The sequence below is a fragment of the Carcharhinus amblyrhynchos genome, chromosome 2 (assembly GCF_965287045.1).
Source record: "Carcharhinus amblyrhynchos chromosome 2, sCarAmb.v2.hapA, whole genome shotgun sequence".
Classification (NCBI taxonomy): domain Eukaryota; kingdom Metazoa; phylum Chordata; class Chondrichthyes; order Carcharhiniformes; family Carcharhinidae; genus Carcharhinus; species Carcharhinus amblyrhynchos.
This window is the reverse complement of record NC_137325.1, coordinates 108,549,732-108,560,170: the sequence shown is the minus strand read 5'-3', so window position 1 is coordinate 108,560,170 and position 10,439 is coordinate 108,549,732.

Below are 10,439 nucleotides of genomic sequence, written 5' to 3'. Positions count from 1 at the left end.
CAGACTCAAGAACAGTTTCCTCCCTGCTGCCATCAGACTTTTGAATGGACCTACCTTGCATTGTTAAGTTGATCTTTCTCTAGGCCCCAGCTATGACTGTAACACTACATTCTATACTCTCTCCTTCTCTATGTATAGTATGCTTTGTCTGTATAGCACGCAAGAAACAATACTTTTCACTGTATACTAATAAATGTGACAATAATAAATCAAATCAAATACTTATTACCCCTAAAAAGTTCATCACAGCTTGAGATTGTCAGGCTGGACACTGAGGACACCCAGTCTCGATCTCACCACCACTTTTCACAACCTTCACTCTCTCCAAAGTGTTCAATAGCTTTGATTTGATTTGATTTATTAGTGTTGCATGTATTGGTAAACAGTGAAAAGTATTGTTTCTTGCGCGCTATACAAAACATACCATTCATAGAGAAGGAAAGGAGAAGGTGGAGAATGCAGTGTTACAATCATAGCTAGGGTGTAGAGAAAGTTCAACTTAATGTGAGGTAGGTCCTTTCAAAAGTCTGATCGCAGCAGGGAAGAAGCTGTTATTAAAATATAGCATTGTTAGAGAGTTTAAGAGTTAGAGTACAGTTTTAAAAGCATAGAACGAGAGTAAAAGATAGAATTAGAGGGAATGCTGGGAGAGCTTATGAGATGCCGCCACGCTCCGACATCATCTGAAACCTAAGGTATTTCAAAACTGCTGATTAGAATCCAGCACCAGATGAACAGGAATTCCTCCAGAAATTTCTCATCACAGTCCTATGGGCCTGTAGCTTCCTGGGCCCCTAAGCAGGGTGTGGGGGTGTGGGAGTATTCCAAAGATTTGGCATCTCATAAGAACATAAGAAATAGGAGCAGGAGTAGGCTATCTAGCCCCTCAAGCCTGCCCCGCCATTCAATAAGATCATGGCTGATCTGTCGTGGCTCAGTTCCACATTCCCGCCCTCTCCCCATAACCCTTAATCCCCTCTCTTATCAAAAACCCATCAACCCGCGTCTTAAAAATATTTAGCGAGGCAGCCTCCACCACTTCAATGGGCAGAGAATTCCAGAGATTCACCACCCTTTGAGTGAAGAAGTTCTTCCTCAACTCCGTTCTAAACCGCCCCCCCCCTCTATCTTGAGGCTGTGCCCCCTAGTCCTACTGTCCTTTCTGGGCAGGAAGAGTCTCTCCACCTCTATCCTATCCATCCCATTCATCATCTTATACGTCTCAATGAGATCTCCCCTCATTCTTCTAAACTCTAACGAGTACAAGCCTAGTTTATTCAGCCTCTCCTCATAGCTCAATCCCCTCAACTCCGGTATCAGCCTAGTAAACCTCCTCTGCACTCCCTCCAAGGCCAAAATATCCTTGTGTAAGTACGGCGCCCAAAACTGCACACAGTACTCCAGCTGCGGCCTCACCAATGCCCTATACAGCCGCAGCAAGACCTCCCTACTTTTATATTCAATCCCCCTCGCTATGAAGGCCAGCATCCCATTCGCCTTCCTGACCACCTGCTGCACCTGCAAGCTGGGTTTTTGCAACTCATGCACAAGGACCCCAAGGTCCCTCTGCACCGTCGCCTGCTGCAGTTTTTCGCCACGTAAGTAATAATCCTTCCTACCATTATTCCTACCAAAGTGGACCACCTCGCACTTGCCAACATTAAATTCCATTTGCCATTTCCTGGCCCATTCGCCCAGCCTATCTAGATCCTTCTGCAGACTCTCCACACCCTCCGGACAATTTGCCTTTCCACCAATCTTGGTGTCATCAGCAAATTTCGACACCATACACTCGGTTCCCTCCTCCAGATCATCTATATAAATGGTAAATAGCTGAGGCCCCAGCACCGACCCCTGGGGCACTCCACTAGTCACCAACCGCCAATCCGAATAGCACCCATTGACCCCCACTCTCTGCCTCCTGTTTGACAACCAATCCTCTATCCACGCTAACACCCTACCCCCAACTCCATGTCCCCTGACCTTCTGCAATAACCTCTTGTGAGGTACCTTGTCAAACGCCTTCTGAAAATCAAGAAAGACCACATCCACCGGCTCTCCTCTATCCACTGCCCTAGACACATCCTCATAGAACTCCAGTAAATTTGTCAGGCACGACTTCCCTTTAACGAAACCGTGCTGCGTCTGCTCTATCAAGCAATTCCCCTCAAGATGCCTCGCTATTTCCTCCTTGATGACGGATTCTAACATTTTACCTACAACAGACGTTAAACTAACCGGCCTATAATTCCCTGCCTTTTGCCTGGCACCCTTCTTAAACAACGGCGTAACATTAGCCGCTTTCCAATCTTCCGGCACTTCCCCGGAATCCAGCGACGTCTGGAAAATAACCACCAAGGCATCCACTATCACCTCTGCCATTTCTTTCAGAACCCTCGGATGCATTCCATCCGGTCCTGGGGACTTGTCCACAATCAGCCCCTCCAGTCTGTCGAGCACCCCCTCTCTAGTAACAGTAATGTCATCGAGACCCTCCAGTCCTACCACCTTTCCATCTCTAACACCCGGCAAATTATTCACGTCCTCCTCCGTGAAGACCAAAACAAAAAAGTTATTCAAGACCTCAGCCATTTCCCCATCCCCTACCACTAAGTCCCCCTTTTCATCCTCTAGGGTCCAACGTTCACCCTAGCCAGCCTCTTCCTTTTTATATATGTATAAAAACTCTTGCTATCCTTTTTTATATTAAGCGCTAGCCCAGCTTCATAGTTTCTCCTACCCTTCTTTATCAACTTCTTTGTCAATCTTTGTTGACATTTAAACCTCTCCCAATCCTCACCCACTACTCTTAGCTACTCTAAACGCCTCCGCTTTTAGTTTAACATTTTCCTTCACCTCCTTCGTTATCCACGGCTTATTACCTCTCCTCCTACGGTCCTTTTTGACCATCGGAATAAATTTCTGCTGAGCCCCAAGAAAGATCTCCTTAAAGATCCTCCACTGCTCCTCAGCAGACCTACCTTCCAACGTGCTCCCCCAGTCCACATTCACCAATTCTTCTGTCATCCTACCGTACTCCCCTCTGTTCAGACAAAGGACGCATGTCCGGGAACCCACTTTCTCCTCCTCCATCTGCACCAGAAACTCCACCATACAATGATCACTCTCCCCAAGAGGATCCTTCACCGCAAGGTCCCTAATTCTACCCGCCTCATTACATAACACCAGATCCAAGATAGCTCGCTCCCTCGTAGGCTCCAACACACACTGCTCAAGGAAACTATCCCGGCAGCATTCCAAGACCTCCTCCTCGAGCCCATCGCGTCCAACATGGGTCGACCAATCAATATGTAGATTGAAATCCCCCATAATTACGGCCGTCCCATTCCTGCACGCCGCACTTATTTGCGCGTTAACATCTGACCCCACCTCCAGATCGTTATTCGGGGGCCTATAGACAACACCCACCAGCGTCTTCCTCCCTTTGCTGTTCCTAATCTCTACCCACAACAATTCCACTTTCTGCTCTTTGGCTCCAATATCATCCCTTGCTACCACCCTGATGCTATCCTTAATCAGCAGAGCTACGCCCCCCCCTTTTTCCTCCCGCCTATCCTTCCTAAACACTTGATACCCTGGACATTCAGCTCCCAGTCCCTGTCACCTTGCAGCCACGTCTCTGTAATGGCCACCAGATCATATCCATTTGTGCTGATCTGCGCCACCAGCTCATCCACTTTATTCCGAATGCTTCGTGCATTCAGATACAGTGCCTTCATCCCAGCCTTCACCTGGACCCTATTTGCCGGAACGCCACCAACCATACTCACGTCCCCTACTCCCTTTATTATTGGGACATCCTTGGCCTCTACCCTTACCTGTACCCTCTCCCTAACTTTAGACCCCGTAATGTCACCTACCCTCGCACCCTCCCCCCCCCCCCCAATTAGTTTAAAGCCCTGTTTACAGTCCTCTTTACACGATTCGCCAGGACTCTGGTCCCAGCACGGTTCAGACCAACCCCATCCTGCCCGAACAGGTCCCACCTATCCCAATACTGATGCCAATGCCCCATAAATTCAAACCCATTCCTCCCACACCAATCCCTGAGCCACCCATTCACTTCCTTAATCCTATCAACCCTACGCCCGTCTGCACTCGGTTCAGGCAATAGCCCAGTGATAACCACCTTGTCGGTTCTACTTTTTAATTCCATTCCCAGCTTTTCACACTCCCTCCCCAGATCCTCAGTCCGCATTTTGCTTACGTCGCCGGCACCCACATGTACCACAACGACCGGATTCTCACCCTCCCACTCCAGGTTCCTCTGCAGCCCAGATGCGACATCCCGTACCCGAGCACCAGGCAGACAACACACCCTTCTGTGCACTTTGTCATTGTGACAAAGGACAGTGTCAATACCCTTAACCCCACTATCCCCAATCACTACTACGTTCCTTTTCCCCTTCTCCTTGCCTATGCCCTGCTGCATCACTGTACCGTGTGCAGTTTGCTCACCAACCTCACCTGCCTCGTCCTTGTCCAGACTGGAAGCAAGAACCTCAAACCTGTTATGCAGATTGAGAGGCTGAGGCCTCCGCTCCCCACCCCCCTTCCTCCTCTCCCCACCCCCCTTCCTCCTCTCCCCACCCCCCTTCCTCCTCTCCCCACCCCCCTTCCTCCTCTTCCCACCCCCCTTCCTCCTCTCAGCAGCCCCCATTTGTTCCTGACCCTTAGAGTTAGCCAGTCCAGGGGGGGTGGATGTCACTTGCACCCCATTGACAATGGCACCCTCTCTCCCCCTGATGAGCCTCAGCGTCTGTAGCTCAGAGGCCAGCTCATCTACCTTGAGCTGGAGCTCCTCCAGCAACCTGCACTTACTGCAGACATGGTCACCGGGAAGGACCCTGGGGTCCACCAGTTCCCACATCATACAGAAACAACACATCACATGCCCCTCCATTATTCACTGTAGTAGTATCGAAAATTTCCACACGAACTTACCTGGCCCCTTTTCTCAGTTCCCAGGTAAGGGTATATTCGGCAATTGTCCAGAACTGTCAACTTCCCCTGGAAATTGGAAGCTGTGCTGCTAACCATCCGACAAAGCAATTTAACTTTGGATTGTTCTGGCAGTTTTACACCATAAGTTACTCCGAAAAAGTTGGACGAAATAAAACCGCTTCTAACTTCAGCGTATCGGTTTTAAATGTCCAGACTGAGCCCTATGTGGAACACCCTGCCCCACTCTCCAGACCTTCCATTCCCCGATTAATCAACACCTAGGTATTTCCAAACACCCCCATAGCATTCCTCCCACACTCTGACATCCAGCCTCAGGGGCCTTTCTCTCCCTGTCCCTCCAACCCCCTGGGCCAACACTAAATTTCCTCCCCCCTTTCAATCTAACACTTCCCCCAGTCTCAACCCCACCCCCACAAGCAGACAAGCACCTCCAGAGTAGGTCTGAATCCTTCCCTACCCTCCCCCCTGAGTGGATCCAGACCCTGACAGAGTGGACCTGCTCCCCACCCTGTTCCCCCACTGAATGGACCTGGATCCTGGTACCATCAAAGTGGACACGACTGTCCTGGCAGACCCAGACCCCAACATTCCCAGAATGGACCCCACCATACTCCACCCCCCCCGCCCCCCCACCCCCAGTCCCATCTCTGAGGACCTGGACTCCAGTATCCCTGGAGGAGACCTAATCACACCCCCCACCCCCCACTTCCCAAGAGGACCCAGATCCTGAGAACCCCAGATCAGAGCTAGTCCCCCCTCCATCCCCAAGCAGATCTAGACCTTGATACATCTGTGTGGACACTCACAACTCCCAGGGACCTTGTGAACAACACCCCACAATATGATAAACTGTATCAATCCTCTCCATTAGTCAGAGAGCCTATCCACACCCATTTGAGCTCACACAAGAGTCGGCTGGAGGCTGGATAGTGCTCCTGAAACTGCACCCTGTCCCCAGCAAGGAGAAAAATGGCAAAATACACAATGTCTGCAATAGGAACTGAAAGTTGATACTGTGCTCCAAAGGATCAAAGTTTCTGTTTTGTGACTTGAGTTCAAACGCATTTCCTAATTTAAACAACCATTGATTCATAATTAGGATATGAACTCAAGATAGTGGAATGTGTAAACCAAACATTTAGAGTTGAAGCATCCTGCTAGAGAACTTGAACACTAAAGTAATAAAAAACCTCATAATTTTCATTTCACCTCTCCCTGCTTGACTGGTACCAAGTATATAATTTAGCACAAGGCTGCTTTTTAGTGTAGGAATTTTCTTGCATGTTTATCTAAGGTATATATTTTCTGCTATTAGTTCTCTTTCATCTCTCACGTACTCTGAGTAAAGGGAAAGGTATCACTTGGAACTGGGAGAGCGAGAGAGCATCAGGGTAGCTACACTGGAGTGGAGAGGTGACAAGTTACCTATTGATAATGTGGTAGAAATGAAGTGGGTGGGTGCTGTGCTGGGCAGCTGTTTCATCCCTAATGGGAGGCATAATTGATTTTGGTGGTCAAGTATTAAATACATTGATTAAGTCCACTGCTGACATCAATTATTCTGCTCATTGCAAGCTTGTCCTTTGGGAAGTGCGCCTGCCATCACTTAAAGATATTGTGCAGCTCTGAAAGAAAGATGCAGTTTTTAAAGGTGGTCAATTATTACTGCATAACTGGGGCAACAGTCAGCAAGTTTGAGGTAATTCACTGATGGATGTCCTTATGTAGCAAATAGGATTCAGCAGCTCCTCCATCTTTCGATTTCCCTGTACAATCATCCAGCAAGAGAGGTAATTGGATAGGCCAATGAGAAAGGAAAAGAATACATGCATTTATACAGCACCTTTCATAACTTCAGGACATCCCAGTGCTCTTTACAGCCAATGAATTGCTGTTGTAAGGTAGAAATTGCAGCAGCCAAGTTGCATGTAGCAAGATCCCACAGACAACATATTGATAATGATCAGATTATTTGTTTTGGGTAGTGTTGATTAAGAGATACATATTGGCCAGGGTACCACTTATATCTCTTCAAAATAGTGCTACTTGATCTTTTCTGTTCACCTCAGAAGGGAGATAGGGACTTGGGTTAATAACACCTGACCCAAAGGACTACTGCAAAATCTTGCTGACGAGATCTTACGGTCCAGTTGACAGTGCATCCCCGTTGCGGGTTTCCCAGCAGCAAGGGGTGCATTCAACAGGAAACTCCATTGATAATGTCGAGACATAAGATCCTGTTCCCGCCAGTGTCAAACATGCCACAGAGAGGGAAAAGAATTCCACCCAACATCTTAATGCCCAGTACTGCATTAAGTGTTGGCCTGGATATTGAACCTCAGGTCCTGAGGTGGGACTTGGATCAACAATCTTCTGACTCAGGGGTGAGAGTGCTGTCAACTGAGCCCTAGCAACATGATCCTTAGATCCTGGTTGCAGAGCAGGAAACCTTTATTTGTCATTATGATGAACTCTGATACTGATCTGAATTGGCAGTTGAAGATTGAGAGTTCATAGGCCAGGAATCGCTGTTCCCAATGGACCTCAGGCCTGACTGGGAGATGGCCACACATGTGCACACTGTGAAAGGGTCACACAGATGCAGTGAGGTTTCTTTAATATCCTTTAGGTTGGAAACTGACATGATGTATACGTGTAGAAGGAAAAGAAGAAAGTGAAACAGTGTAAACTCCAAATTAAAGACCGAGCTGTAGGGAACAGATCAAAGCAAAATGGGCTTTAACTAAACTCTGGTGATCCAAGGGGACAGCATGGCAGAGGTGCCCTTTTCTAGCAATGGTGTTCTGCTTGGCATAGCTGAAGATCTAAATTTGAAAGGTGAAGCTTGAGTATATACAAAGATCCAGGAGAAAGGAATTGCCAAAGGCAAGATTGCAATCACAGAGCTGGATTCTTGTTGAAATTGTCCAAGTGGGCACGACCTTTGGAGATAATACCAAGGTGGGTTCTTTGAATGTGGTGATTGGATACCCTTTTAAAGTTGGCAGTCTATGGGTGGAATTTTCTACACAACCCACTGCCTGTTCTGCAGCAGTGGAAGTGGGCTGCCTTTGGCTGTTGACAGGATCTTCTAGTGCAACTGCTGTCAATGAGGTTTCCTGTTGAATGCACCCCTTGCTACCGGGAATCCTGCGGCGGGGTGCACCATCAGTGGGAATGGAAAATCCTACCGGTATGAAAGGTCGGATCGTTCCGGCCATTGAGTTTTTTTTGTATCACCATGTCTAACTTGATCCATGATGCCTGAAGGAGGACAATAAGTTGTCTTTTTATTCCTCTGACCAAAATGGATAACCTCATACTTATCCATGCTAAATCTGCTAAATTTTGCTCTACTGACCTAACCTATCCATATCCACTTGTAAATTTCTTAATTCCTGATTGCAACTTGCTTTCCCACCTACTTTAGTGTCATCTGCAAATTTTGTTATAGTACATGCTATCCCTGCATCCAAGTCATTAACATAGATTGTAAATTGTTGAGGTCTGAATCAGCACCCTGTGATGGTACACCACTAGTTACAGCTTGCCAACCAGAAAAAGACCCATTTATCTCTACTCTATATTTCCTTTTGGTTAACCAATCTTCTATCCAAGCCAATATATTATCCCCGCCCTGTGGGATCTTACTTGGTGTGGCAACTTATTAAATGCCCTCTGGAAGTCCAGATACTCACATCTACAGGATCCTATTATCCACTTTGCTTGTTACATTTTCACAGAACTCTAGCAAGATAGCCAAAAATGATTTACCTTTCATTAACCTGATGGATTGCTTTTTGATCTTCCAAATGACCCATTATTATTTCTTTAATAATGGATTCCAACAAGTTCCCAATGGCAGATATTAAACTAACTTTTCTATAGTTTCTTATTTTCCACCTTTCTACCTTAAAGCTCCAACTGTCCAGGCAGCCATGTTATTGTTTAAGGACTCAACTGTTCTGGTCTAAGGGGGCTTCAGTTGTCTAATGGATCTGAACAATTCAACCATCTATAATCATGAGCCATGTATACAGGTGCTAGTACTTATTCCCAAGAAATCAACCATTCTTTGAAAGGTCAAAGATTGAGGATTTGAGGATTGCAACAAAAGTATATCATGACAACTGCCAGATGGTGGCAACAGACTTGCGTGATGCATTGCTGGTAGTCACAAATGAGCTGCCACATTAATGGGGTGAAAGCTCTATTAAGGGTGGCATGGTGGCACAGTGGTTAGCACTGCTGCCTCACACTGCCAAGGTTCCGGGTTCAATTCTGGCTCGGGTCACTGTCTATGTGGAGTTTGCAGTTCTCCCCGTGTCTGCGTGGGTTTCCTCTGGGTGCTCCGGTTTCCTCCCACACTTCAAAGATGTGCAGGTCAGGTGGATTGGCCACGCTAAATTGCCCTTTAATGTCAGGAGATTAACAGGGATTAACATGGGGTAATGGGGATAGGGCCTGGGTGGAATTGTTGGCCCTGTAGACTTGATGGGCTGAATGGTCTCCTTCTGCACTGTAGGGATTCTATGGATTACTTATAGATTACATTAAACTATTGGAAGAATCCTACAAACTCCACAGCCCTATCTTATTGTTTCTGATTGTCCATAGGAAAAAAGATGAAGGTGGCATAGCTGCTTGCGTAAAATAAGCATGAGCTTCAGATTGCTCATTGTTACCGGAATCTCCAGTTGCTGTGTAAAAGCTGTTGGAGACAAACCAATTTGGGGATGCAGTGACATTAAATGCAATCTGGTGTAAGTTGTAATGCAGTTCTTACTGCATGAAACAGCACAACTTTGTGATAGCCTTCCAAGAAAAGAGAACTTCTTATTCGCTACCCCTTACCTAAGGTCTTATTCATTGCATTCTTGGAAGGCTAAAGATTCTTACAAGCATATCTAGTGTCCCCAGACCTATAGCTCGATTCTTTCTTCCTCTGAAAAGATTGCAATCCCCAGAAGGAGCCAAAAAGTACCGATGAGCTGCAAACATTAACCTCCTAAATTCTCTACAACATTTAAAATGAAAACAGGTGAATATTTCTTTAAATATGCTTCCTGTAATTGGATGCCAGGAATTGCATGCAATTCTCCTCACCATGCAACCAACCTGGTAAACTAGTGAAAGAAGACCAACAATTTCAGAGTGGCACCGTAACTTACAACAAAAAAAACATAAATGTTTTGTCACGTCAAAATGTCTTTAAAAGTTTGCCGCTCAGTTCTTGGTTCTGTATTTTTTTTTAGCTGTTCACCCTGTTATTACTGGAAACAACTAAATTCCACAAAGAGTGAACAATATTGGTTCTTCAAACTTTACATAAATATTATTAAAATATTCAGGATGACAAATACTGATTTCCCCCCCAGGCTTAAGCAGGAAGTTTTATTTCATCAGTGATAGCAGTGTTACAATCAATAGTTAAGGTGAAGCAATAAAAACTT